This window comes from Sycon ciliatum, chromosome 1 (genome assembly GCF_964019385.1).
Source record: "Sycon ciliatum chromosome 1, ocSycCili1.1, whole genome shotgun sequence".
In the NCBI taxonomy this organism is placed as follows: Eukaryota; Metazoa; Porifera; class Calcarea; order Leucosolenida; family Sycettidae; genus Sycon; species Sycon ciliatum.
In genome coordinates, this window is record NC_088643.1 from 60,624,895 (window position 1) to 60,649,890 (window position 24,996).

At 48.4% G+C, this 24,996-nt stretch overlaps 26 non-coding genes and 1 pseudogene across 26 annotated transcripts; 7 read left to right on the forward strand and 20 right to left on the reverse strand.

Moving 5' to 3' along the window:
• Positions 1-295: 295 nt before the first annotated feature.
• LOC135807472 (5S ribosomal RNA) lies at positions 296-414 on the reverse strand. Its single transcript, XR_010551751.1, has one exon. It is a non-coding gene; the product is annotated as a 5S ribosomal RNA (ribosomal RNA).
• Positions 415-792: 378 nt separating this feature from the next.
• On the reverse strand, positions 793-911 carry LOC135807473 (5S ribosomal RNA). Its single transcript, XR_010551752.1, has one exon. It is a non-coding gene; the product is annotated as a 5S ribosomal RNA (ribosomal RNA).
• A 409-nt stretch (positions 912-1,320) lies between these two features.
• Positions 1,321-1,439, reverse strand: LOC135807474 (5S ribosomal RNA). Its single transcript, XR_010551753.1, has one exon. It is a non-coding gene; the product is annotated as a 5S ribosomal RNA (ribosomal RNA).
• Positions 1,440-1,842: 403 nt separating this feature from the next.
• LOC135807655 (5S ribosomal RNA) lies at positions 1,843-1,961 on the reverse strand. Its single transcript, XR_010551927.1, has one exon. It is a non-coding gene; the product is annotated as a 5S ribosomal RNA (ribosomal RNA).
• A 396-nt stretch (positions 1,962-2,357) lies between these two features.
• On the reverse strand, positions 2,358-2,476 carry LOC135807475 (5S ribosomal RNA). The gene has a single exon (XR_010551754.1). It is a non-coding gene; the product is annotated as a 5S ribosomal RNA (ribosomal RNA).
• Positions 2,477-2,888: 412 nt separating this feature from the next.
• On the reverse strand, positions 2,889-3,007 carry LOC135807682 (5S ribosomal RNA). The gene has a single exon (XR_010551952.1). It is a non-coding gene; the product is annotated as a 5S ribosomal RNA (ribosomal RNA).
• A 406-nt stretch (positions 3,008-3,413) lies between these two features.
• On the reverse strand, positions 3,414-3,532 carry LOC135807476 (5S ribosomal RNA). Its single transcript, XR_010551755.1, has one exon. It is a non-coding gene; the product is annotated as a 5S ribosomal RNA (ribosomal RNA).
• A 404-nt stretch (positions 3,533-3,936) lies between these two features.
• LOC135807683 (5S ribosomal RNA) lies at positions 3,937-4,055 on the reverse strand. Its single transcript, XR_010551953.1, has one exon. It is a non-coding gene; the product is annotated as a 5S ribosomal RNA (ribosomal RNA).
• Positions 4,056-4,461: 406 nt separating this feature from the next.
• Positions 4,462-4,580, reverse strand: LOC135807477 (5S ribosomal RNA). Its single transcript, XR_010551756.1, has one exon. It is a non-coding gene; the product is annotated as a 5S ribosomal RNA (ribosomal RNA).
• Positions 4,581-4,970: 390 nt separating this feature from the next.
• Positions 4,971-5,089, reverse strand: LOC135807480 (5S ribosomal RNA). The gene has a single exon (XR_010551758.1). It is a non-coding gene; the product is annotated as a 5S ribosomal RNA (ribosomal RNA).
• A 399-nt stretch (positions 5,090-5,488) lies between these two features.
• LOC135807684 (5S ribosomal RNA) lies at positions 5,489-5,607 on the reverse strand. Its single transcript, XR_010551954.1, has one exon. It is a non-coding gene; the product is annotated as a 5S ribosomal RNA (ribosomal RNA).
• Positions 5,608-6,013: 406 nt separating this feature from the next.
• Positions 6,014-6,138, reverse strand: LOC135807754 (5S ribosomal RNA; annotated as a pseudogene).
• Positions 6,139-6,528: 390 nt separating this feature from the next.
• LOC135807481 (5S ribosomal RNA) lies at positions 6,529-6,647 on the reverse strand. Its single transcript, XR_010551759.1, has one exon. It is a non-coding gene; the product is annotated as a 5S ribosomal RNA (ribosomal RNA).
• A 3,859-nt stretch (positions 6,648-10,506) lies between these two features.
• On the reverse strand, positions 10,507-10,625 carry LOC135807482 (5S ribosomal RNA). Its single transcript, XR_010551760.1, has one exon. It is a non-coding gene; the product is annotated as a 5S ribosomal RNA (ribosomal RNA).
• Positions 10,626-11,021: 396 nt separating this feature from the next.
• Positions 11,022-11,140, reverse strand: LOC135807483 (5S ribosomal RNA). Its single transcript, XR_010551761.1, has one exon. It is a non-coding gene; the product is annotated as a 5S ribosomal RNA (ribosomal RNA).
• Positions 11,141-16,603: 5,463 nt separating this feature from the next.
• LOC135807484 (5S ribosomal RNA) lies at positions 16,604-16,722 on the reverse strand. The gene has a single exon (XR_010551762.1). It is a non-coding gene; the product is annotated as a 5S ribosomal RNA (ribosomal RNA).
• A 393-nt stretch (positions 16,723-17,115) lies between these two features.
• LOC135807712 (5S ribosomal RNA) lies at positions 17,116-17,234 on the reverse strand. Its single transcript, XR_010551981.1, has one exon. It is a non-coding gene; the product is annotated as a 5S ribosomal RNA (ribosomal RNA).
• An 847-nt stretch (positions 17,235-18,081) lies between these two features.
• LOC135807485 (5S ribosomal RNA) lies at positions 18,082-18,200 on the reverse strand. The gene has a single exon (XR_010551763.1). It is a non-coding gene; the product is annotated as a 5S ribosomal RNA (ribosomal RNA).
• A 396-nt stretch (positions 18,201-18,596) lies between these two features.
• LOC135807486 (5S ribosomal RNA) lies at positions 18,597-18,715 on the reverse strand. Its single transcript, XR_010551764.1, has one exon. It is a non-coding gene; the product is annotated as a 5S ribosomal RNA (ribosomal RNA).
• A 1,572-nt stretch (positions 18,716-20,287) lies between these two features.
• Positions 20,288-20,406, reverse strand: LOC135807487 (5S ribosomal RNA). The gene has a single exon (XR_010551765.1). It is a non-coding gene; the product is annotated as a 5S ribosomal RNA (ribosomal RNA).
• Positions 20,407-21,050: 644 nt separating this feature from the next.
• LOC135807488 (5S ribosomal RNA) lies at positions 21,051-21,169 on the forward strand. The gene has a single exon (XR_010551766.1). It is a non-coding gene; the product is annotated as a 5S ribosomal RNA (ribosomal RNA).
• Positions 21,170-21,556: 387 nt separating this feature from the next.
• On the forward strand, positions 21,557-21,675 carry LOC135807489 (5S ribosomal RNA). Its single transcript, XR_010551767.1, has one exon. It is a non-coding gene; the product is annotated as a 5S ribosomal RNA (ribosomal RNA).
• Positions 21,676-22,068: 393 nt separating this feature from the next.
• On the forward strand, positions 22,069-22,187 carry LOC135807491 (5S ribosomal RNA). The gene has a single exon (XR_010551769.1). It is a non-coding gene; the product is annotated as a 5S ribosomal RNA (ribosomal RNA).
• Positions 22,188-22,575: 388 nt separating this feature from the next.
• LOC135807492 (5S ribosomal RNA) lies at positions 22,576-22,694 on the forward strand. Its single transcript, XR_010551770.1, has one exon. It is a non-coding gene; the product is annotated as a 5S ribosomal RNA (ribosomal RNA).
• Positions 22,695-23,085: 391 nt separating this feature from the next.
• Positions 23,086-23,204, forward strand: LOC135807667 (5S ribosomal RNA). The gene has a single exon (XR_010551937.1). It is a non-coding gene; the product is annotated as a 5S ribosomal RNA (ribosomal RNA).
• An 802-nt stretch (positions 23,205-24,006) lies between these two features.
• LOC135807493 (5S ribosomal RNA) lies at positions 24,007-24,125 on the forward strand. Its single transcript, XR_010551771.1, has one exon. It is a non-coding gene; the product is annotated as a 5S ribosomal RNA (ribosomal RNA).
• A 393-nt stretch (positions 24,126-24,518) lies between these two features.
• LOC135807495 (5S ribosomal RNA) lies at positions 24,519-24,637 on the forward strand. Its single transcript, XR_010551772.1, has one exon. It is a non-coding gene; the product is annotated as a 5S ribosomal RNA (ribosomal RNA).
• Positions 24,638-24,996: the final 359 nt, after the last annotated feature.

Below are 24,996 nucleotides of genomic sequence, written 5' to 3' on the forward strand. Positions count from 1 at the left end.
TCCATAGCTGCCATCAGGGATCTAGGGCGTCTGCCTGCGTGCGGCTGCAAATACGCAATTGCATGCTGGGTCAGGGGTTCGGGGAAGAAAGAAAAAAACACCTTTGAAGATAGACTGAAGCCGCTGAATAATCAAAAAGAACGTAGATCTACGCAGCACTGTCCTGTTTTCTGTGCGACGAACACTGAAGAAGAACTGAGCCTTGCAGCAAGGAAGACAAAGAAAGAGAAGAAAAGAAGAAGAAGAAAAGAAATGAAATGAAAAGGAAAGAAAAGAAAAGAAAAGAAAAGAAAAAAGTCTACAGCACGAGGTATTCCCAGGCGGTCACCCATCCAAGTACTAACCTCGCCCGACGTTGCTTGACTTCGGTGATCGGACGAGAACCGGTATTTTCAACGTGGTATGGCCGTAGACATTCTTTTCCTTTCGCCGACTCCCCTTATACTGAAAACACCCAGTGTCGCGCACGCACGCACAATAACACACACACAAATACATGCTGGGCGCACAGGTACAGTCCATAGCTGCCATCAGGGATCTAGGGCGTCTGCCTGCGTGCGGCTGCAAATACGCAATTGCATGCTGGGTCAGGGGTTCGGGGAAGAAAGAAAAAAACACCTTTGAAGATAGACTGAAGCCGCTGAATAATCAAAAAGAACGTAGATCTACGCAGCACTGTCCTGTTTTCTGTGCGACGAACACTGAAGAAGAACTGAGCCTTGCAGCAAGGAAGACAAAGAAGGAGAAGAAAAGAAGAAGAAGAAAAGAAATGAAATGAAAAGAAAAGAAAAAAGTCTACAGCACGAGGTATTCCCAGGCGGTCACCCATCCAAGTACTAACCTCGCCCGACGTTGCTTGACTTCGGTGATCGGACGAGAACCGGTATTTTCAACGTGGTATGGCCGTAGACATTCTTTTCCTTTCGCCGACTCCCCTTATACTGAAAACACCCAGTGTCGCGCACGCACGCACAATAACACACACACACACACACAAATACATGCTGGGCGCACAGGTTCAGTCCATAGCTGCCATCAGGGATCTAGGGCGTCTGCCTGCGTGCGGCTGCAAAAACGCAATTGCATGCTGGGTCAGGGGTTCGGGGAAGAAAGAAAAAAACACCTTTGAAGATAGACTGAAGCCGCTGAATAATCAAAAAGAACGTAGATCTACGCAGCACTGTCCTGTTTTCTGTGCGACGAACACTGAAGAAGAACTGAGCCTTGCAGCAAGGAAGACAAAGAAAGAGAAGAAAAGAAGAAGAAGAAGAAAAGAAATGAAATGAAAAGGAAAGAAAAGAAAAGAAAAGAAAAGAAAAAAGTCTACAGCACGAGGTATTCCCAGGCGGTCACCCATCCAAGTACTAACCTCGCCCGACGTTGCTTGACTTCGGTGATCGGACGAGAACCGGTATTTTCAACGTGGTATGGCCGTAGACATTCTTTTCCTTTCGCCGACTCCCCTTATACTGAAAACACCCAGTGTCGCGCACGCACGCACAATAACACACACACAAATACATGCTGGGCGCACAGGTACAGTCCATAGCTGCCATCAGGGATCTAGGGCGTCTGCCTGCGTGCGGCTGCAAATACGCAATTGCATGCTGGGTCAGGGGTTCGGGGAAGAAAGAAAAAAACACCTTTGAAGATAGACTGAAGCCGCTGAATAATCAAAAAGAACGTAGATCTACGCAGCACTGTCCTGTTTTCTGTGCGACGAACACTGAAGAAGAACTGAGCCTTGCAGCAAGGAAGACAAAGAAAGAGAAGAAAAGAAGAAGAAGAAAAGAAATGAAATGAAAAGGAAAGAAAAGAAAAGAAAAGAAAAGAAAAGAAAAATGTCTACAGCACGAGGTATTCCCAGGCGGTCACCCATCCAAGTACTAACCTCGCCCGACGTTGCTTGACTTCGGTGATCGGACGAGAACCGGTATTTTCAACGTGGTATGGCCGTAGACATTCTTTTCCTTTCGCCGACTCCCCTTATACTGAAAACACCCAGTGTCGCGCACGCACGCACAATAACCCACACAAATACATGCTAGGCGCACAGGTACAGGCCATAGCTGCCATCAGGGATATAGGGCGTCTGCCTGCGTGCGGCTGCAAATACGCAATTGCATGCTGGGTCAGGGGTTCGGGGAAGAAAGAAAAAAACACCTTTGAAGATAGACTGAAGCCGCTGAATAATCAAAAAGAACGTAGATCTACGCAGCACTGTCCTGTTTTCTGTGCGACGAACACTGAAGAAGAACTGAGCCTTGCAGCAAGGAAGACAAAGAAAGAGAAGAAAAGAAGAAGAAGAAAAGAAATGAAATGAAAAGGAAAGAAAAGAAAAGAAAAGAAAAGAAAAAAGTCTACAGCACGAGGTATTCCCAGGCGGTCACCCATCCAAGTACTAACCTCGCCCGACGTTGCTTGACTTCGGTGATCGGACGAGAACCGGTATTTTCAACGTGGTATGGCCGTAGACATTCTTTTCCTTTCGCCGACTCCCCTTATACTGAAAACACCCAGTGTCGCGCACGCACGCACGCACAATAACACACACACAAATACATGCTGGGCGCACAGGTACAGTCCATAGCTGCCATCAGGGATCTAGGGCGTCTGCCTGCGTGCGGCTGCAAATACGCAATTGCATGCTGGGTCAGGGGTTCGGGGAAGAAAGAAAAAAACACCTTTGAAGATAGACTGAAGCCGCTGAATAATCAAAAAGAACGTAGATCTACGCAGCACTGTCCTGTTTTCTGTGCGACGAACACTGAAGAAGAACTGAGCCTTGCAGCAAGGAAGACAAAGAAAGAGAAGAAAAGAAGAAGAAGAAGAAAAGAAAAATGAAATGAAAAGGAAAGAAAAGAAAAGAAAAGAAAAGAAAAGAAAAAAGTCTACAGCACGAGGTATTCCCAGGCGGTCACCCATCCAAGTACTAACCTCGCCCGACGTTGCTTGACTTCGGTGATCGGACGAGAACCGGTATTTTCAACGTGGTGTGGCCGTAGACATTCTTTTCCTTTCGCCGACTCCCCTTATACTGAAAACACCCAGTGTCGCGCACGCACGCACAATAACACACACAAATACATGCTGGGCGCACAGGTACAGTCCATAGCTGCCATCAGGGATCTAGGGCGTCTGCCTGCGTGCGGCTGCAAATACGCACTTGCATGCTGGGTCAGGGGTTCGGGGAAGAAAGAAAAAAACACCTTTGAAGATAGACTGAAGCCGCTGAATAATCAAAAAGAACGTAGATCTACGCAGCACTGTCCTGTTTTCTGTGCGACGAACACTGAAGAAGAACTGAGCCTTGCAGCAAGGAAGACAAAGAAAGAGAAGAAAAGAAGAAGAAGAAAAGAAATGAATTGAAAAGGAAAGAAAAGAAAAGAAAAGAAAAGAAAAGAAAAGAAAAAAGTCTACAGCACGAGGTATTCCCAGGCGGTCACCCATCCAAGTACTAACCTCGCCCGACGTTGCTTGACTTCGGTGATCGGACGAGAACCGGTATTTTCAACGTGGTATGGCCGTAGACATTCTTTTCCTTTCGCCGACTCCCCTTATACTGAAAACACCCAGTGTCGCGCACGCACGCACAATAACACACACACAAATACATGCTGGGCGCACAGGTACAGTCCATAGCTGCCATCAGGGATCTAGGGCGTCTGCCTGCGTGCGGCTGCAAATACGCAATTGCATGCTGGGTCAGGGGTTCGGGGAAGAAAGAAAAAAACACCTTTGAAGATAGACTGAAGCCGCTGAATAATCAAAAAGAACGTAGATCTACGCAGCACTGTCCTGTTTTCTGTGCGACGAACACTGAAGAAGAACTGAGCCTTGCAGCAAGGAAGACAAAGAAAGAGAAGAAAAGAAGAAGAAGAAGAAGAAAAGAAATGAAATGAAAAGGAAAGAAAAGAAAAGAAAAGAAAAGAAAAAAGTCTACAGCACGAGGTATTCCCAGGCGGTCACCCATCCAAGTACTAACCTCGCCCGACGTTGCTTGACTTCGGTGATCGGACGAGAACCGGTATTTTCAACGTGGTGTGGCCGTAGACATTCTTTTCCTTTCGCCGACTCCCCTTATACTGAAAACACCCAGTGTCGCGCACGCACGCACAATAACACACACAAATACATGCTGGGCGCACAGGTACAGTCCATAGCTGCCATCAGGGATCTAGGGCGTCTGCCTGCGTGCGGCTGCAAATACGCACTTGCATGCTGGGTCAGGGGTTCGGGGAAGAAAGAAAAAAACACCTTTGAAGATAGACTGAAGCCGCTGAATAATCAAAAAGAACGTAGATCTACGCAGCACTGTCCTGTTTTCTGTGCGACGAACACTGAAGAAGAACTGAGCCTTGCAGCAAGGAAGACAAAGAAAGAGAAGAAAAGAAGAAGAAGAAAAGAAATGAATTGAAAAGGAAAGAAAAGAAAAGAAAAGAAAAGAAAAGAAAAGAAAAAAGTCTACAGCACGAGGTATTCCCAGGCGGTCACCCATCCAAGTACTAACCTCGCCCGACGTTGCTTGACTTCGGTGATCGGACGAGAACCGGTATTTTCAACGTGGTATGGCCGTAGACATTCTTTTCCTTTCGCCGACTCCCCTTATACTGAAAACACCCAGTGTCGCGAACGCACGCACAATAACCCACACAAATACATGCTAGGCGCACAGGTACAGTCCATAGCTGCCATCAGGGATCTAGGGCGTCTGCCTGCGTGCGGCTGCAAATACGCAATTGCATACTGGGTCAGGGGTTGGGGAAGAAAGAAAACAACACCTTGGAAGATAGACTGAAGCCGCTGAATAATCAAAAAGAACGTAGATCTACGCAGCACTGTCCTGTTTTCTGTGCGACGAACACTGAAGAAGAACTGAGCCTTGCAGCAAGGAAGACAAAGAAAGAGAAGAAAAGAAGAAGAAGAAATGAAATGAAAAGGAAAGAAAAGAAAAGAAAAGAAAAGAAAAAAGTCTACAGCACGAGGTATTCCCAGGCGGTCACCCATCCAAGTACTAACCTCGCCCGACGTTGCTTGACTTCGGTGATCGGACGAGAACCGGTATTTTCAACGTGGTATGGCCGTAGACATTCTTTTCCTTTCGCCGACTCCCCTTATACTGAAAACACCCAGTGTCGCGCACGCACGCACAATAACCCACACAAATACATGCTAGGCGCACAGGTACAGTCCATAGCTGCCATCAGGGATCTAGGGCGTCTGCCTGCGTGCGGCTGCAAATACGCAATTGCATGCTGGGTCAGGGGTTCGGGGAAGAAAGAAAAAAACACCTTTGAAGATAGACTGAAGCCGCTGAATAATCAAAAAGAACGTAGATCTACGCAGCACTGTCCTGTTTTCTGTGCGACGAACACTGAAGAAGAACTGAGCCTTGCAGCAAGGAAGACAAAGAAAGAGAAGAAAAGAAGAAGAAGAAGAAAAGAAATGAAATGAAAAGGAAAGAAAAGAAAAGAAAAGAAAAGAAAAAAGTCTACAGCACGAGGTATTCCCAGGCGGTCACCCATCCAAGTACTAACCTCGCCCGACGTTGCTTGACTTCGGTGATCGGACGAGAACCGGTATTTTCAACGTGGTGTGGCCGTAGACATTCTTTTCCTTTCGCCGACTCCCCTTATACTGAAAACACCCAGTGTCGCGCACGCACGCACAATAACACACACAAATACATGCTGGGCGCACAGGTACAGTCCATAGCTGCCATCAGGGATCTAGGGCGTCTGCCTGCGTGCGGCTGCAAATACGCACTTGCATGCTGGGTCAGGGGTTCGGGGAAGAAAGAAAAAAACACCTTTGAAGATAGACTGAAGCCGCTGAATAATCAAAAAGAACGTAGATCTACGCAGCACTGTCCTGTTTTCTGTGCGACGAACACTGAAGAAGAACTGAGCCTTGCAGCAAGGAAGACAAAGAAAGAGAAGAAAAGAAGAAGAAGAAAAGAAATGAATTGAAAAGGAAAGAAAAGAAAAGAAAAGAAAAGAAAAGAAAAGAAAAAAGTCTACAGCACGAGGTATTCCCAGGCGGTCACCCATCCAAGTACATGTACTAACCTCGCCCGACGTTGCTTGACTTCGGTGATCGGACGAGAACCGGTATTTTCAACGTGGTATGGCCGTAGACATTCTTTTCCTTTCGCCGACTCCCCTTATACTGAAAACACCCAGTGTCGCGAACGCACGCACAATAACCCACACAAATACATGCTAGGCGCACAGGTACAGTCCATAGCTGCCATCAGGGATCTAGGGCGTCTGCCTGCGTGCGGCTGCAAATACGCAATTGCATACTGGGTCAGGGGTTGGGGAAGAAAGAAAACAACACCTTGGAAGATAGACTGAAGCCGCTGAATAATCAAAAAGAACGTAGATCTACGCAGCACTGTCCTGTTTTCTGTGCGACGAACACTGAAGAAGAACTGAGCCTTGCAGCAAGGAAGACAAAGAAAGAGAAGAAAAGAAGAAGAAGAAATGAAATGAAAAGGAAAGAAAAGAAAAGAAAAGAAAAGAAAAAAGTCTACAGCACGAGGTATTCCCAGGCGGTCACCCATCCAAGTACTAACCTCGCCCGACGTTGCTTGACTTCGGTGATCGGACGAGAACCGGTATTTTCAACGTGGTATGGCCGTAGACATTCTTTTCCTTTCGCCGACTCCCCTTATTATTATTATTATTATTATTATTATTATTATTAAATTTTGAATAGGGCAGTCCCACAGGCCTAGGGCCTTTTTACAGGGTACCCTATGAATTGTTGAATAGATGAACGGAAGTTTCTGAGCAAGGAGATTGTGCGAATATCAGCAGGAAGCGCATTCCAACGATCAGAACCAAGAAAGCTAAGCGAGTATAAACCATAGCGGCGAGAAACTAAAGGAAGACTAAGTGACAAAGTGGATTGAGAGCGTGTACGGGCTGAGGTTTGTGAAGTGGCAGTGCGAGGGAGGAAGCAGGTCGAGAGTAGTGGACTGCACAACTTATGGAGGGCTCGAAACACCAGTACAAACAGGCGAAATTGATATCTAAGGGAGATAGCAGCGAGATAGTTCCTAGCTAGAACAAGAGAAGCATCGTAGTACTTCGGGTAGCCGAAGACAATCCGAACAGCACGGTTGGAGATACGAGTAATGCGGTCCATTTGTGAGACTTGGAGGCTGTGCGCAAATGCATTAGAGCCGTATTCAAGTTGGGCTTGAATGAAGGAACAGTAGAAGACTCGTTTGGCAGCAGGTGTTAGATTGTGTTTGATTTTCCTGAACACAGCGAGTTTAGTGCCTATCTTGCGTTCCAGGAGCGTGATGTGATCTCGGTACGTAAGATGCTCATCGAACAGGAGGCCAAGGTATTTGATCGTGGCTGAAGGCGGTATGCTAGTGCTGTCAATTGACAATTGGAGATTAGCTGGGACCGCCTTGGACTTTGGGCGGAATATGATGAACTGTGTCTTTTCCGCGTTGAGTTGAAGGCCGTGGTCCCGGAGGAAGTTGCGGATTGACAGAACGTCTCTGGCCAAGTCTGCAGTGAGCTTCTGTGGATCCCTTCCGGATTTGTAGACAGAAACGTCGTCAGCAAACTGACGGACCTTGGTACTAGCAACACACTCTGGCAGTTTGCGGACAGCAAGATTGAACAAGACAGGTCCAAGGATAGATCCTTGAGGTACACCTCTGGAGGCAGAATAACAGGCACCTCTGCTAGACTTGGTGACAACTCTCTGCTGCCGGTCAGTAAGGTATGATGCGAACCAACGCAGTGCAACCCCTCCCACGCCAATCTCGAACAGTTCTTGGAGGAGCAAACTGTGGTTGACAGTGTCGAAGGCTTTGGACATGTCGAGGAAAGCTGCAGCCACATACTCGTTCTGGTCTAGACTTTGACTCCAATCATTTGCCACCAGAGCGAGAAGATCGTCGCAGGAGTGGTTTTTGCGGTACGCAAACTGAACTGCAGGGAGGGATTCCATGTGACTGGCGCTATCCATGTATTGCGTAAGTTGCTCTAGCGCACACCGCTCGAGAAGTTTGGACATGAGAGGAAGGAGGGAGATGGGTCTGTAGTTGCGAGGGTCGGAAGCGTCCCCACGTTTGTGGATCGGACGGACATGTGCTAGCTTGTAGGGCGTTGGGAATTCTCCAGTTTCGAGGGATAACGACAAGAGAGAGGCAAGCGTTGGTGCAATTTGATCAGGCACAAGTTTGTAAACGAGCGGGGGGATGGCGTCAGGACCGCTTGCTTTGCGACTGTCCATAGCACGGAGATGGAACTTAACGTCCTCCGCTGTGATTCGGGTAAAAGAAACTAGAGTGCCGTCTGACTGGGGGCCACACGGCAGACCAGGTAGAATGTTGGATGGTTGATCAGGCACGGATGCCAGCGTCAGGGCGTCAGAAGTCTCTGTCGGCAGCAAAGGTCCAACTATTTCTGAGAATACAGATGTAATGTCTGCAATACTAGCTCCAGGCTCACGGCTGACTTTCGTTCTGCCAAGTAGGCTGTTCATAGCGCTCCACTGACGTCTAGGGTTCCGTCTGTTGTTGATGAACTCGGCCTGAAAGTAATTGGCTTTCTTACGGCGCATGGTGATTTTGCACTGTCGGCGAAGCGCTCGGAAAGACTGGATTCGCTGCTGGTCACCCGGCTGTTTCAGCAGGAGTCTATGAGCTCGTTTTCTGCGGTAGAGCAGTTTACGTAGCTCGTCGTCGACCCATGGTGCGGGTTTATACTTAGTGGAAAAGGTAACTATCCTCACGGGGCAATGGTGATCAAGTGCTTCAGTGATGGAGCCCTGAAAAAGTTCAATGTTTGCATTGAGGTCAGTTGGTTGGTTCTCGACGATTGACATCTTCGAAGTGATCTCTGTCTGGAATGCCTGTGCGTTTATGGTTCTTATTGGAGGCTTCCGGGTTCTGACTGGTGGATTCTGCGGCGCAGAGTGCGATGTAGCCAACAGCTCTAAAACTACTAGTTGATGATCGGAAGCGTCGCATGGCTCAACGGAACAGCCATGGTAGATGATGCTCTGTCTCCCTGAGGAATGGGAGATGCGTGCTGGTGGATAAATTGTACGGGGTAGTAAGATTAAGTCTAGCACCGATTGGCTCGGAAATCTGGTTGGGGACGTAACTACGTTCTGTAAGTTGGTAGCGTGGCAGAAGCTTAGGAAGTGCCTGTACTGCTGGTGTTGGTGGTCTGCGATGTTGACGTTGAGGTCGCCTAGCACGATGGTATGAGCTTCTCTCGTGTGTGATTCGATGTCATCAACGGTGTTGAGCAACTCCTCCCAAAATGTGACGGGGGATGAAGGGGGTCTGTACGTGCATACTATGTTCAGGGGATTGTGCGGCAATACTAACTGGATGGAAACGGCTTCGATATCTTGGAGGATATGTAATTGTCTGTGCTTAAGTTTGTCATTGATGTAGATACATACACCGCCTCCTGTCTTTAGCTTGCGGTCTCTTCTGTGTACTTCGTATCCAGGCAGTTTGATTAAGCCGTCAGGGATTGCTGTTTTCAGCCATGTCTCCGAGATTGCTAGGACGTCAATCTTATGTTTGAATAGAATGTATTGAACTTCATGCAGTTTATTTAAAAGGCTACAGATATTTATGTGGGCAATTAACAAAGGGGAATCTTTTTAGAAATGCATGCACGGGTGATACTTAGCTTTCCGTCGTTGGTGTCAGTGGGTGGTTGTATCACTAGGGATGCCCTTGGTGTGTCCTATTGGGTCACGTCATGGTCATGTAGCATCCGTTCAATGTCCTCATCTGTGAGCACTTTGCCTCCGGAGATAATTGTATCGCGGGGCAGGTGGCACTGTATACCCTTACTGCGAAGGGCCTTCATTTTGGGCACCAGAGCCCTTCTCCGTGCTTGTTCGGGCCGTGTCAGATCGTGCTGAATGTAAACATTAGCCCCTTTGAAGGTAGCGTCGCGACGGTGCCTCATCAGGGTTGCCTTCCCACTCTCAGTTAGGGCAACGTGGACTAACCGCGGCTTTATTTGGTGGGCAGTGGTGCTTGCATTATTTGAACCGCGCGTGCCGATACGGGATGCGGACTTCACGTCAGCGGCGGCTAAATTGGGCACCAGTGTCGGAACTAGAGTCGCCCTTATACTGAAAACACCCAGTGTCGCGCACGCACGCACAATAACACACACAAATACATGCTGGGCGCACAGGTACAGTCCATAGCTGCCATCAGGGATCTAGGGCGTCTGCCTGCGTGCGGCTGCAAATACGCACTTGCATGCTGGGTCAGGGGTTCGGGGAAGAAAGAAAAAAACACCTTTGAAGATAGACTGAAGCCGCTGAATAATCAAAAAGAACGTAGATCTACGCAGCACTGTCCTGTTTTCTGTGCGACGAACACTGAAGAAGAACTGAGCCTTGCAGCAAGGAAGACAAAGAAAGAGAAGAAAAGAAGAAGAAGAAAAGAAATGAATTGAAAAGGAAAGAAAAGAAAAGAAAAGAAAAGAAAAGAAAAAAAGTCTACAGCACGAGGTATTCCCAGGCGGTCACCCATCCAAGTACTAACCTCGCCCGACGTTGCTTGACTTCGGTGATCGGACGAGAACCGGTATTTTCAACGTGGTATGGCCGTAGACATTCTTTTCCTTTCGCCGACTCCCCTTAAACTGAAAACACCCAGTGTCGCGAACGCACGCATAATAACCCACACAAATACATGCTAGGCGCACAGGTACAGTCCATAGCTGCCATCAGGGATCTAGGGCGTCTGCCTGCGTGCGGCTGCAAATACGCAATTGCATGCTGGGTCAGGGGTTCGGGGAAGAAAGAAAACAACACCTTTGAAGATAGACTGAAGCCGCTGAATAATCAAAAAGAACGTAGATCTACGCAGCACTGTCCTGTTTTCTGTGCGACGAACACTGAAGAAGAACTGAGCCTTGCAGCAAGGAAGACAAAGAAAGAGAAGAAAAGAAGAAGAAGAAAAGAAATGAAATGAAAAGGAAAGAAAAGAAAAGAAAAGAAAAGAAAAAAGTCTACAGCACGAGGTATTCCCAGGCGGTCACCCATCCAAGTACTAACCTCGCCCGACGTTGCTTGACTTCGGTGATCGGACGAGAACCGGTATTTTCAACGTGGTATGGCCGTAGACATTCTTTTCCTTTCGCCGACTCTGTAACAGGTTTACTCAAACTTGAAAAGTAAGAGGCCTGGTTGAGCGTGCCTCGACCAGTTATATGCAAAAATGTGATAGTATACATGTGGCAATGGCGCCAATGCAGGTGCTAATAGACAGGCCTAAGACGCATGAGGTGCGAGGGAGTGTAAAGTTGTAGAGACCAGGGGAAAACTGTTACATCATCCCCCTCCTATGGAGAGGAAGGAGCTTATAACCCAAATGCTCAAGTGGAATAGAGTACAATAAGCGCAAACACGTGCGAGACGAAAAAAGGCTTCGCACTGAAGTAACACAATAAGACGACTGAAACTCCATGCAAATAAAGTGTAATAAGCTCAACAAATGTGTAAGGTGAAACTAGAAGTTCAACTGCAAAACTCAGCGGGCAGAAGCCAAGGTTTTGTACTTCTGAAGTGGAACAATGTCATTACCAGATTCATCCAACAAATAATGTTCAGGCTCCCAAGTGGCATCAGAGTAGCCTTGCCACTTGACTAGGTACTGAAGCTGATTCTGCCGACGGCGGTGACTGAGAATGTTCTCCACCACATAGCGGGCATGACCATCAAGGTCCGTGATAGGCGGAGGCGTAGGCTGTCTCCTATTAGGAATAGCGTTCTTCTCGTAGGCACGGAGTGCCGACACATTAAATACCGGGTGACAGCGGCTGGTATGAGGCAACTTGAGCTTGTAGGCATTCGGGCCGACCACATGGGTTATAGGAAAGGGGCCAAACCACTTGGGGCGTAATTTATGGGATGGTCGGTCCCGAGCTTCAGGAGTCAGGAGGAAATCCCGGTAGACCATTACCAAATCTCCCACCTTCAGCTTTCCCTCGACCCTTGTCCGATCTGCATAGAAGGCCTGACGAGCTTGAGCTGCCACTAGCACATCTTGTGAGATCTTGACCGCGTCTTGTCTTGCTTGCAACCAATCAGCTGAATCTCTGCCTCCCTGAATAGGGTTGAGGAAGTCGGGTGGCGCTCTGGGATTTAGACCGTAATTTAAGAAGAACGGTGTGTTTCCTGTAGATGATTGAGTAGCGCTGTTGATAGAAAACTCACAGAGAGGTAGGAGCATATCCCAGTTATCTTGTTTATGATTTACAAAAGCCCTCAGCACATCCTCTACTATTCTGTTTACTCGTTCAGTTAGGCCATCTGTCTGAGGGTGATTGGCAGTACTAAATGCTAGTTTCGTTCCTAAGCGATCAAACAATTCCTGAAAAAATGCTGCCGTAAATCTTGGATCACGATCACATACAATACTAGTACTCAAACCATGAAGTCGAAATACATGTTGAATATACAGATCAGCACTTCCTTTAGCGTCAATAGTAGAGGAAGTAGGTGCTAAATGTACACACTTTGTCAAGCGGTCTACAAATACATATATAGCATCATGACCTGTATCGGTCCTAGGCAAACCCATGATAAAATCCATCGAGATATCCGCCCACGGCTGACTGGGCACTGGTAAATTCTGCAAGAGACCAGTTTTTAGCTGGCCGCCTTTAACTCGTTGGCAGACGTCACATGACTTGACAAACGCCTTTACATCCAGTCCCATTCTGGGCCAATAGAAATATCTAGCGAGTCTGAAATAGGTGCAATCTCGACCGGGATGCCCCGCAGTCACACAGTCATGGTATTCTTGAAGCAGGGCGAGTCGGAGTTTGCTACTCTTTGGAATGCATAACCTGTTCTGTGGTGAAGATCGGAGATAAAGATAACCGGGTGTTTCATTTAGAAGGTAACGGTCGTGCAGATTGTCATGGCTTGAATTTTTCAGTCTCCTGATAATGGGAGCAAGATCCTTGTCGCACTTGTAACCGCTGACAATTAACTGCGCTAAGTCTGGATTAATCTCTAGGGTATGCTCTAGCATTCAACTGAATGTTAGGAGGATAGCATGACCCGCCTATTTCAGAATCACTGAACAGATCTGGACGGCGTGAAAGCGGGTCGGCAATGTTTTTCTTTCCTGGTTTGTGAAAGACCGTAAAGTCATAGTCAGCTAAAAACTCTACCCATCTTGCCTCACGCTTGGTGAGAGTCGGTTTGGTTCGTAAATAGACAACACCCATATTATCAGTCATCAGGTCAAAGTGGCGGAATAGATAGATTCTCCAGCACTTTAATGCAAATACCACAGCCAACGTTTCCCTCTCGGCCGCAGTATAGTTGCGTTCTGCAGCTGACAGTTTCCGACTACAATAGGCTACGGGATGCAAATCCATATCTTCTCCCTGCTGCAGGAGCACACCCGCCACGGCAAAGTCACTTGCGTCAGTTTCTACCGTGAAGCTTTTCTCAACATCGGCCAGTTGCAACACTGGCGCCTCGAGTAATGCTGATTTTAGAGACTCGAATGCCTTCTGTCTAGCAGCGCTCCATTCAAAGCGTGAATTTTTTCCGGTGATTTCTTCTAATGGACGAGAGATGGTCGAGTGTCGATCTATGAACCTTCGGAAATAGTTTGCAAAGCCAAGAAACTTCCTCACATCAGTTACTGACGACGGAGTTGGCCATGTTTCCACAGCACTTATCTTCTTGGGATCAGGGGAAATTGATGTGCCGTTGATTTTATGCCCCAAGAAGAGAACTTCTCTCACGCCGAATTCGCATTTAGACTGTTTGCAATACAGCTCACTATTTCTAAGTGTTTCTAGAACTGTTTGAAGATGATGCTGATGATCTTCCCAGGTCTTGCTGAAAACTAGAATGTCATCCAAGAATACTACAACGAATTTTCGGAGATGCGGTTGCAGAATAGAGTTCATGAGTGACTGAAAGGTGGCCGGGGCATTAGTCAGCCCGAATCCCATGACTCTAAATTGGAAGTGGCCGAACGGCGTATTAATGGCCGTCTTAGAAACATCCGAGTCTTGAATTCTGATTTGATTGTACCCCGACCGCAAGTCCAACTTGGAGAAATATGCACTGCCCTGGATCGTGTCGAATAAGTCATCAATATTAGGAAGACAAGCTTTGTTTTTGATCGTAATTCTATTCAATTCTCGCCAATCGCACACCATTTTCAGAGTACCATCCGACTTTTTCACAAAAAACACAGGTGCACCGTATGGTGACTTACTTGGCTCAATGAATCCCTTCTCAAGTAATTCTGACAGCTGTGACTGGAGCTCGTCCATCTCTGGTTTCGGCAGGCGGTAGGCGGGTCGAGACGGTGGTCTGGCTCCATCTTCTATCTGGATTTCATGGTCGACTGGTCTCTTCGGTGGAAGCTCATTCGGCAGCTCGTCTGGAAATAAATCCTGGTACCTCTTGAGCAGGTTCTGGATGTCTTGTTGCTCTGATTCCTGGAGTTGTGGCCCGGAACGATTCTCCTCGTTTGCAGCAGTGACCCATGCAAGAAACCCCTCGGCTCCACTCCTCAGGGCATGACGAGCTTGTCGGCCACTGATAAACATGCTTTCCACAGATGGCCGGTCGGCTGTCGGCGGGTTAGCTGAAGGCAATTTGGCAACAAAGGGCTCACCGTCCAACTGAACTTCGTTCGTACGGAAGTTGATGCTGGGGTTGTTCCTTGTAAGCCACGGCTTGCCAAGAATAGCGTCGTAGCGAGTCAGGGGATACACAGTAAAGTGCTGTTCCTCACTGAAGCCCCCGACTGTCACCCTTAGCGTGCGTGTGGAAATCTGCGGGACCTCGCTGGTCGAGCCGTCCGCCAATGTTACGCTCAGCACTGCTGAGCTTGCATCCGTGTCAAGATGATGCTTTCGAACAAAACTGTCTGCAATGAAGTCATGCGTCGAACCGGAATCTCTCAGCATCACTGCACGGCGACCGCCGATCTTTCCCTGTATGCGCAGTAGGTCGTGTTCAGGTTCATTGCCGACGCTGACGTTGCTGATATGACACCTTTCTGCAACGGGACAATTTCCTACAGCTATGGGTGTCTCCGGCTCCGTAGGTTCCTGGAGAGCAACGTCTTCAACCTCCAGAGCTCCGAACCGGTTAGCGACTGGTACCGGCGTGGGTGCTTGGGTCGTCGCCAGTAAGCGCACCCCCTTTCTTACTGGCGACCAGCGTTTGGGTAGCGCTGTCCACCCTCAGTACAGTCTTTAGCGAGGTGGCCTGGCTTCCTGCAAGCAAAGCAGTGTCCCATTGCTCGCAGTTGGACACGCTCTTGGTCCGTCAGCTTGCGGAGGCCCTGACCACGGAAGCTGGGCACGGAACGCGACTCTCTACTGGCTGGTGGCCCCGACGCCGGTGGCCCTGACGACTGCTCCACGGTGTTTGCTGCCATGACAGCTTGCTCCAGGGTACGTGGATGCTCACGCATGACCTGTCGCTGGATGTGCGGCACTAGACCCCTGACGAACAGCAGCGCTCTGGTGTGGTGGTCGATTTCCGGCACTTGCAGGCTGAGGCGAGTGAAAGCAGCAATGTATGCGTCCAGCGACCCGCGCTGCGCTGCGGAAATTAGTCCCATACGCGATGTTTCCTCGTGGTGCCGTGGTCCGTACACATCGCCAAGTGCCGCTTTCAGAGCAGGCCGCAGAGCAGGCCGCTATCAACCAAAGACGAGCGTTTCCAGTCAAAACTCCTGCCGCGTAGTCGACCCTCTGTGCCGCATTTGGGAGTGCCAACGACCGTAGGGCCATGTCCATTGCAAACGTCCGTTCTTTGAATGTAGCGGAATCTCCTCCAAACACAGGCGGCTCTTTCGTAAGGCGGGGTGTTGGCTCCCACGGTTCCGAGTTCGGATGTATCGTTCGGTTTCCTTGGCTAACGCGCTGAGCGGTCTTGATATCGTTTATCAGCCGAACGACGAGTACGAGGAGCGTAAGCAGAGCGACCAGAACACCTGCCAAAAGCAGAGTAATAACCATCCTCTGCTACCAGTGTAACAGGTTTAATCAAACTTGAAAAGTAAGAGGCCTGGTTGAGCGTGCCTCGACCAGTTATATGCAAAATGTGATAGTATACATGTGGCAATGGCGCCAATGAAGGTGCTAATAGACAGGCGTAAGACGCATGAGGTGCGAGGGAGTGTAAAGTTGTAGAGACCAGGGGAAAACTGTTACAGACTCCCCTTATACTGAAAACACCCAGTGTCGCGAACGCACGCACAATAACCCACACAAATACATGCTAGGCACACAGGTACAGTCCATAGCTGCCATCAGGGATCTAGGGCGTCTGCCTGCGTGCGGCTGCAAATACGCAATTGCATGCTGGGTCAGGGGTTCGGGGAAGAAAGAAAAAAACACCTTTGAAGATACACTGAAGCCGCTGAATAATCAAAAAGAACGTAGATCTACGCAGCACTGTCCCGTTTTCTGTGCGACGAACACTGAAGAAGAACTGAGCCTTGCAGCAAGGAAGACAAAGAAAGAGAAGAAAAGAAGAAGAAGAAGAAAAGAAATGAAATGAAAAGGAAAGAAAAGAAAAGAAAAGAAAAGAAAAAAGTCTACAGCACGAGGTATTCCCAGGCGGTCACCCATCCAAGTACTAACCTCGCCCGACGTTGCTTGACTTCGGTGATCGGACGAGAACCGGTATTTTCAACGTGGTATGGCCGTAGACATTCTTTTCCTTTCGCCGACTCCCCTTATACTGAAAACACCCAGTGTCGCGCACGCACGCACAATAACACACACACAAATACATGCTGGGCGCACAGGTACAGTCCATAGCTGCCATCAGGGATCTAGGGCGTCTGCCTGCGTGCGGCTGCAAATACGCAATTGCATGCTGGGTCAGGGGTTCGGGGAAGAAAGAAAAAAACACCTTTGAAGATAGACTGAATCCGCTGAATAATCAAAAAGAACGTAGATCTACGCAGCACTGTCCTGTTTTCTGTGCGACGAACACTGAAGAAGAACTGAGCCTTGCAGCAAGGAAGACAAAGAAAGAGAAGAAAAGAAGAAGAAGAAAAGAAATGAAATGAAAAGAAAAGAAAAGAAAAGAAAAGAAAAAAGTCTACAGCACGAGGTATTCCCAAGCGGTCACCCATCCAAGTACTAACCTCGCCCGACGTTGCTTGACTTCGGTGATCGGACGAGAACCGGTATTTTCAACGTGGTATGGCCGTATACATTCTTTTCCTTTCGCCGACTCCCCTGATACTGAAAACACCCAGTGTCGCGCACGCACGCACAATAACACACACAAATACCTGCTAGGCGCACAGGTACAGTCCATAGCTGCCATCAGGGATCTAGGGCGTCTGCCTGCGTGCGGCTGCAAATACGCAATTGCATGCTGGGTCAGGGGTTCGGGGAAGAAAGAAAAAAACACCTTTGAAGATAGACTGAAGCCGCTGAATAATCAAAAAGAACGTAGATCTACGCAGCACTGTCCTGTTTTCTGTGCGACGAACACTGAAGAAGGGTTTTCTCGGCACATGGTGGCATGGGCAATTCAGCTATTTCTCTTTACAAGCGCATTGCCTCCATGTTGTCCGAGAAGACTCGTGAAGCCTACTCCTCTGTCATGGCCTGGATTCGTGCCCGGCTGAGCTTCGCCCTCCTGCGTGCAAGTGTTGCCTGTCTTCGGGGTGCCCGCCGACCGATCCACTGCCACCGCCTTGTCTCTGCTTCTGCCGCACTGGCGGTTGCCGAGGCTAGGATTGTGGTCTGATCCGGCTCAGGAGCGGTATTGTGTGGGAACTGAACTATTGTTATCGATTTCACTGTACTACTTTTTTCTCTTTTACGTTTACTTTATACCAGGCGTGGGCCATCCCCTGTACATAGGTGCCATCATTTTTCTTTGTTTCAATAAAATTGTACTGTACTGTTTGCAAAAAAAAAAAAAAAAAAAAAAAAAAAAAAACACTGAAGAAGAACTGAGTCTTGAAGCAAGGAAGACAACGAAAGAGAAGAAAAGAAGAAGAAGAAAAGAAATGAAATGAAAAGGAAAGAAAAGAAAAGAAAAGAAAAAAGTCTACAGCACGAGGTATTCCCAGGCGGTCACCCATCCAAGTACTAACCTCGCCCGACGTTGCTTGACTTCGGTGATCGGACGAGAACCGGTATTTTCAACGTGGTATGGCCGTAGACATTCTTTTCCTTTCGCCGACTCCCCTTATACTGAAAACACCCAGTGTCGCGCACGCACGCACAATAACCCACACAAATACATGCTAGGCGCACAGGTACAGTCCATAGCTGCCATCCGGGATCTAGGGCGTCTGCCTGCGTGCGGCTGCAAATACGCAATTGCATGCTGGGTCAGGGGTTCGGGGAAGAAAGAAAAAAACACCTTTGAAGATAGACTGAAGCCGCTGAATAATCAAAAAGAACGTAGATCTACGCAGCACTGTCCTGTTTTCTGTGCGACGAACACTGAAGAAGAACTGAGCCTTGCAGCAAGGAAGACAAAGAAAGAGAAGAAAAGAAGAAGAAGAAAAGAAATGAAATGAAAAGGAAAGAAAAGAAAAGAAAAGAAAAGAAAAAAGTCTACAGCACGAGGTATTCCCAGGCGGTCACCCATCCAAGTACTAACCTCGCCCGACGTTGCTTGACTTCGGTGATCGGACGAGAACCGGTATTTTCAACGTGGTATGGCCGTAGACATTCTTTTCCTTTCGCCGACTCCCCTTATACTGAAAACACCCAGTGTCGCGCACGCACGCACAATAACACACACACAAATACATGCTGGGCGCACAGGTACAGTCCATAGCTGCCATCAGGGATCTAGGGCGTCTGCCTGCGTGCGGCTGCAAATACGCAATTGCATGCTGGGTCAGGGGTTCGGGGAAGAAAGAAAAAAACACCTTTGAAGATAGACTGAAGCCGCTGAATAATTTTTTTTTTTCGTGGAGAATTTATTTTTTATTTTTTTACGGAGTCCACACGCGAACGCGGGAGTTTTGAACACAAAATAATAACAAGAGTACATTATGTACTCTTTACCATCAGTGAGCATGTCATGAAAATATATCCGAGAAGAAAGAAAAAGGCCCAACCCTGCCCTGCCAGTTATTTGGACTTACGGGGGTCACCATGGCAAATAATAACCATAGAACTGCACACGTTCGGGCTCTCCGCCTTCTCCGTGAAATTATAATACCGTAAAAGAAAACTAGAGGGGAAAAAAAGAAGCAACAATGAGGAATAGGAACTGATTTAGGAAACACTTGCAGTCAGTTACACAGGGCAGCGGGCCTCGGCAACGGCCAAGGTAGCAGATGCATCCGCCACATCGCTGACGCGCATGGGGCGTCGCCGAGCACCACGCAAACAAACCATGCTGGAGCGAACCAGAGCAAAGCCAAGTCGGCAGCGAATCCACGCCATTACACGGTTGTACGGCTCCTTCGTCTTGTCGGACAGGAGCCCGGCAATCCGCTTATAGCAGGCTGTTGCCGACTTGCCCATGCCGCCTGTTGAGGAGAGAACGAGAGGTGAAAAAGTTGCATGTTCGATCTCTCGAACACGCTCCTCATAGCAGCGGCGTTTCTCCCGTTAGTGGCGCTGGTAGCAGGAGGGTACTGAGGTGGAGCGATCTGAAGCCGCGAAAGGGTTAAAAACCCGTACGTCGAAGAAAGTGCGGTCAAAACGCCCACCCCAGACACCACTCGCTGCTATATCCAGCCTAGCCTGGGGGTCCGTTATGGCAGAGCGGTAGCGGAATGCTTCCCCAGTTACCGGCTGCAGGTGTGGTTCAGTGGTGACGTTGTTGGCGACCCGTTTGAGGAGACCAGCCGTAACATCTCGTACCTCGTTGTGCCTCAGTGAGGGAAACCCACCCAGAGAGCACGACAAGGCGTGGGCGACGGTGAACGATGCACCACACGGGCAGATCGATGGAAGGTGGGCTGGCGGCCAGCCATAGCGGAGCGCGAGGCCATCCCGGAACTCACCCTTCGAGAGGGCAAAGCCATGGGCCTTCAGGGGTCTACAGGTCAGCCAAGCCGACGCACCCTTCTCCACCGCCAGACCGACACAGAGCTGGATATCAGTGTTCCCGCTGAATAATCAAAAAGAACGTAGATCTACGCAGCACTGTCCTGTTTTCTGTGCGACGAACACTGAAGAAGAACTGAGCCTTGCAGCAAGGAAGACAAAGAAAGAGAAGAAAAGAAGAAGAAGAAAAGAAATGAAATGAAAAGGAAAGAAAAGAAAAGAAAAGAAAAGAAAAAAGTCTACAGCACGAGGTATTCCCAGGCGGTCACCCATCCAAGTACTAACCTCGCCCGACGTTGCTTGACTTCGGTGATCGGACGAGAACCGGTATTTTCAACGTGGTATGGCCGTAGACATTCTTTTCCTTTCGCCGACTCCCCTTATACTGAAAACACCCAGTGTCGCGCACGCACGCACAATAACACACACACAAATACATGCTGGGCGCACAGGTACAGTCCATAGCTGCCATCAGGGATCTAGGGCGTCTGCCTGCGTGCGGCTGCAAATACGCAATTGCATGCTGGGTCAGGGGTTCGGGGAAGAAAGAAAAAAACACCTTTGAAGATAGACTGAAGGAGCTGAATAATCAAAAAGAACGTAGATCTACGCAGCACTGTCCTGTTTTCTGTGCGACGAACACTGAAGAAGAACTGAGCCTTCTTTTCTTCTCTTTCTTTGTCTTCCTTGCCGCAAGGCTCAGTTCTTCTTCAGTGTTCGTCGCACAGAAAACAGGACAGTGCTGCGTAGATCTACGTTCTTTTTGATTTTTCAGCGGCTTCAGTCTATCTTCAAAGGTGTTTTTTTCTTTCTTCCCCGAACCCCTGACCAAGCGTGCAATTGCGTATTTGCAGCCGCACGCAGGCAGACGCCCTAGATCCCTGAACGCAGCTTTGGACTGTACCTGTGCGCCTAGCATGTATTTGTGTGTGTTATTGTGCGTGCGTGCGCGACACTGGGTGTTTTCAGTAGAAGGGGAGTCGGCGAAAGGAAAAGAATGTCTACGGCCATACCACGTTGAAAATACCGGTTCTCGTCCGATCACCGAAGTCAAGCAACGTCGGGCGAGGTTAGTACTTGGATGGGTGACCGCCTGGGAATACCTCGTGCTGTAGACTTTTTTTCTTTTCTTTTCTTTCCTTTTCATTGCATTTCTTTTCTTCTTCTTCTTTTCTTCTCTTTCTTTGTCTTCCTTGCTGCAAGGCTCAGTTCTTCTTCAGTGTTCGTCGCACAGAAAACAGGACAGTGCTGCGTAGATCTACGTTCTTTTTGATTATTCAGCGGCTTCAGTCTATCTTCAAAGGTGTTTTTTTCTTTCTTCCCCGAACCCCTGACCCAGCATGCAATTGCGTATTTGCAGCCGCACGCAGGCAGACGCCCTAGATCCCTGATGGCAGCTATGGACTGTACCTGTGCGCCCAGCATGTATTTGTGTGTGTTATTGTGCGTGCATGCGCGGCACTGGGTGTTTTCAGTAAAAGGGGAGTCGGCGAAAGGAAAAGAATGTCTACGGCCATACCACGTTGAAAATACCGGTTCTCGTCCGATCACCGAAGTCAAGCAACGTCGGGCGAGGTTAGTACTTGGATGGGTGACCGCCTGGGAATACCTCGTGCTGTAGACTTTTTTCTTTTCTTTTCTTTTCTTTTCTTTCCTTTTCATTTCATTTCTTTTCTTCTTCTTTTCTTCTCTTTCTTTGTCTTCCTTGCTGCAAGGCTCAGTTCTTCTTCAGTGTTCGTCGCACAGAAAACAGGACAGTGCTGCGTAGATCTACGTTCTTTTTGATTATTCAGCGGCTTCAGTCTATCTTCAAAGGTGTTTTTTTCTTTCTTCCCCGAACCCCTGACCCAGCATGCAATTGCGTATTTCCAGCCGCACGCAGGCAGACGCCCTAGATCCCTGATGGCAGCTATGGACTGTACCTGTGCGCCCAGCATGTATTTGTGTGTGTTATTGTGCGTGCGTGCGCGACACTGGGTGTTTTCAGTATAAGGGGAGTCGGCGAAAGGAAAAGAATGTCTACGGCCATACCACGTTGAAAATACCGGTTCTCGTCCGATCACCGAAGTCAAGCAACGTCGGGCGAGGTTAGTACTTGGATGGGTGACCGCCTGGGAATACCTCGTGCTGTAGACTTTTTTCTTTTCTTTTCTTTCCTTTTCATTTCATTTCTTTTCTTCTTCTTCTTCTATTCTTCTCTTTCTTTGTCTTCCTTGCTTCAGGGCTCAGTTCTTCTTCAGTGTTCGTCGCACAGAAAACAGGACAGTGCTGCGTAGATCTACGTTCTTTTTGATTTTTCAGCGGCTTCAGTCTATCTTCAAAGGTGGTTTTTCTTTCTTCCCAGAACCCCTGACCCAGCGTGCAATTGCGTATTTGCAGCCGCACGCAGGCAGACGCCCTAGATCCCTGAACGCAGCTTTGGACTGCACCTGTGCGCCTAGCATGTATTTGTGTGGGTTATTGTGCGTGCGTGCGCGACACTGGGTGTTTTCAGTATAAGGGGAGTCGGCGAAAGGAAAAGAATGTCTACGGCCATACCACGTTGAAAATACCGGTTCTCGTCCGATCACCGAAGTCAAGCAACGTCGGGCGAGGTTAGTACTTGGATGGGTGACCGCCTGGGAATACCTCGTGCTGTAGACTTTTTTCTTTTCTTTTCTTTTCTTTCCTTTTCATTGCATTTCTTTTCTTCTTCTTCTTTTCTTCTCTTTCTTTGTCTTCCTTGCTGCAAGGCTCAGTTCTTCTTCAGTGTTCGTCGCACAGAAAACAGGACAGTGCTGCGTAGATCTACGTTCTTTTTGATTATTCAGCGGCTTCAGTCTATCTTCAAAGGTGTTTTTTTCTTTCTTCCCCGAACCCCTGACCCAGCATGCAATTGCGTATTTGCAGCCGCACGCAGGCAGACGCCCTAGATCCCTGATGGCAGCTATGGACTGTACCTGTGCGCCCAGCATGTATTTGTGTGTGTTATTGTGCGTGCATGCGCGACACTGGGTGTTTTCAGTAAAAGGGGAGTCGGCGAAAGGAAAAGAATGTCTACGGCCATACCACGTTGAAAATACCGGTTCTCGTCCGATCACCGAAGTCAAGCAACGTCGGGCGAGGTAAGTACTTGGATGGGTGACCGCCTGGGAATACCTCGTGCTGTAGACTTTTTTCTTTTCTTTTCTTTTCTTTTCTTTCCTTTTCATTTCATTTCTTTTCTTCTTCTTCTTTTCTTCTCTTTCTTTGTCTTCCTTGCTGCAAGGCTCAGTTCTTCTTCAGTGTTCGTCGCACAGAAAACAGGACAGTGTTGCGTAGATCTACGTTCTTTTTGATTATTCAGCGGCTTCAGTCTATCTTCAAAGGTGTTTTTTTCTTTCTTCCCCGAACCCCTGACCCAGCATGCAATTGCGTATTTGCAGCCGCACGCAGGCAGACGCCCTAGATCCCTGATGGCAGCTATGGACTGTACCTGTGCGCCTAGCATGTATTTGTGTGGGTTATTGTGCGTGCGTGCGCGACACTGGGTGTTTTCAGTATAAGGGGAGTCGGCGAAAGGAAAAGAATGTCTACGGCCATAATAATAATAATAATTCGCGGGATTCGCGTTGGCATCGCTTGAATGTTCAGAAACACACAAACTAGCCTTCGCTTCCGCAGGCCACCACTATGCCTATGCCTTGCACACCTTAGTGGCGAATGCAGACCTCACAAGTGAGTCAGGGGAGAGTAGGTGAGTCTCTCAACCAATCGGGCGTGTAACGGCCCATAACCCTGTAAACTGCATCCTTTTTACCCTCACTCCGAGCTGTGAGTACCCAGTTGACCGTGGGTGTCGGCGCAGTTCACCACGCATAAAAAGTCTTTACTCACGTAAAAAGTCTTTACACGCTCCCTGCTACCAGCGCGGGTCTCGAACTCGGGACCTCATCATTCGCAGGCAGGCCTGCAAACCAATCGGCCATATGCGTTGGTCTACGGCCATACCACGTTGAAAATACCGGTTCTCGTCCGATCACCGAAGTCAAGCAACGTCGGGCGAGGTTAGTACTTGGATGGGTGACCGCCTGGGAATACCTCGTGCTGTAGACTTTTTTCTTTTCTTTTCTTTTCTTTTCTTTCCTTTTCATTTCATTTCTTTTCTTCTTCTTTTCTTCTCTTTCTTTGTCTTCCTTGCTGCAAGGCTCAGTTCTTCTTCAGTGTTCGTCGCACAGAAAACAGGACAGTGCTGCGTAGATCTACGTTCTTTTTGATTTTTCAGCGGCTTCAGTCTATCTTCAAAGGTGTTTTTTTCTTTCTTCCCCGTACCCCTGACCAAGCGTGCAATTGCGTATTTGCAGCCGCACGCAGGCAGACGCCCTAGATCCCTGAACGCAGCTTTGGACTGTACCTGTGCGCCTAGCATGTATTTGTGTGTGTTATTGTGCGTGCGTGCGCGACACTGGGTGTTTTCAGTATAAGGGGAGTCGGCGAAAGGAAAAGAATGTCTACGGCCATACCACGTTGAAAATACCGGTTCTCGTCCGATCACCGAAGTCAAGCAACGTCGGGCGAGGTTAGTACTTGGATGGGTGACCGCCTGGGAATACCTCGTGCTGTAGACTTTTTTCTTTTCTTTTCTTTTCTTTCCTTTTCATTGCATTTCTTTTCTTCTTCTTCTTTTCTTCTCTTTCTTTGTCTTCCTTGCTGCAAGGCTCAGTTCTTCTTCAGTGTTCGTCGCACAGAAAATAGGACAGTGCTGCGTAGATCTACGTTCTTTTTGATTATTCAGCGGCTTCAGTCTATCTTCAAAGGTATTTTTTTCTTACTTCCCCGAACCCCTGACCCAGCATGCAATTGCGTATTTGCAGCCGCACGCAGGCAGACGCCCTAGATCCCTGATGGCAGCTATGGACTGTACCTGTGCGCCTAGCATGTATTTGTGTGGGTTATTGTGCGTGCGTGCGCGACACTGGGTGTTTTC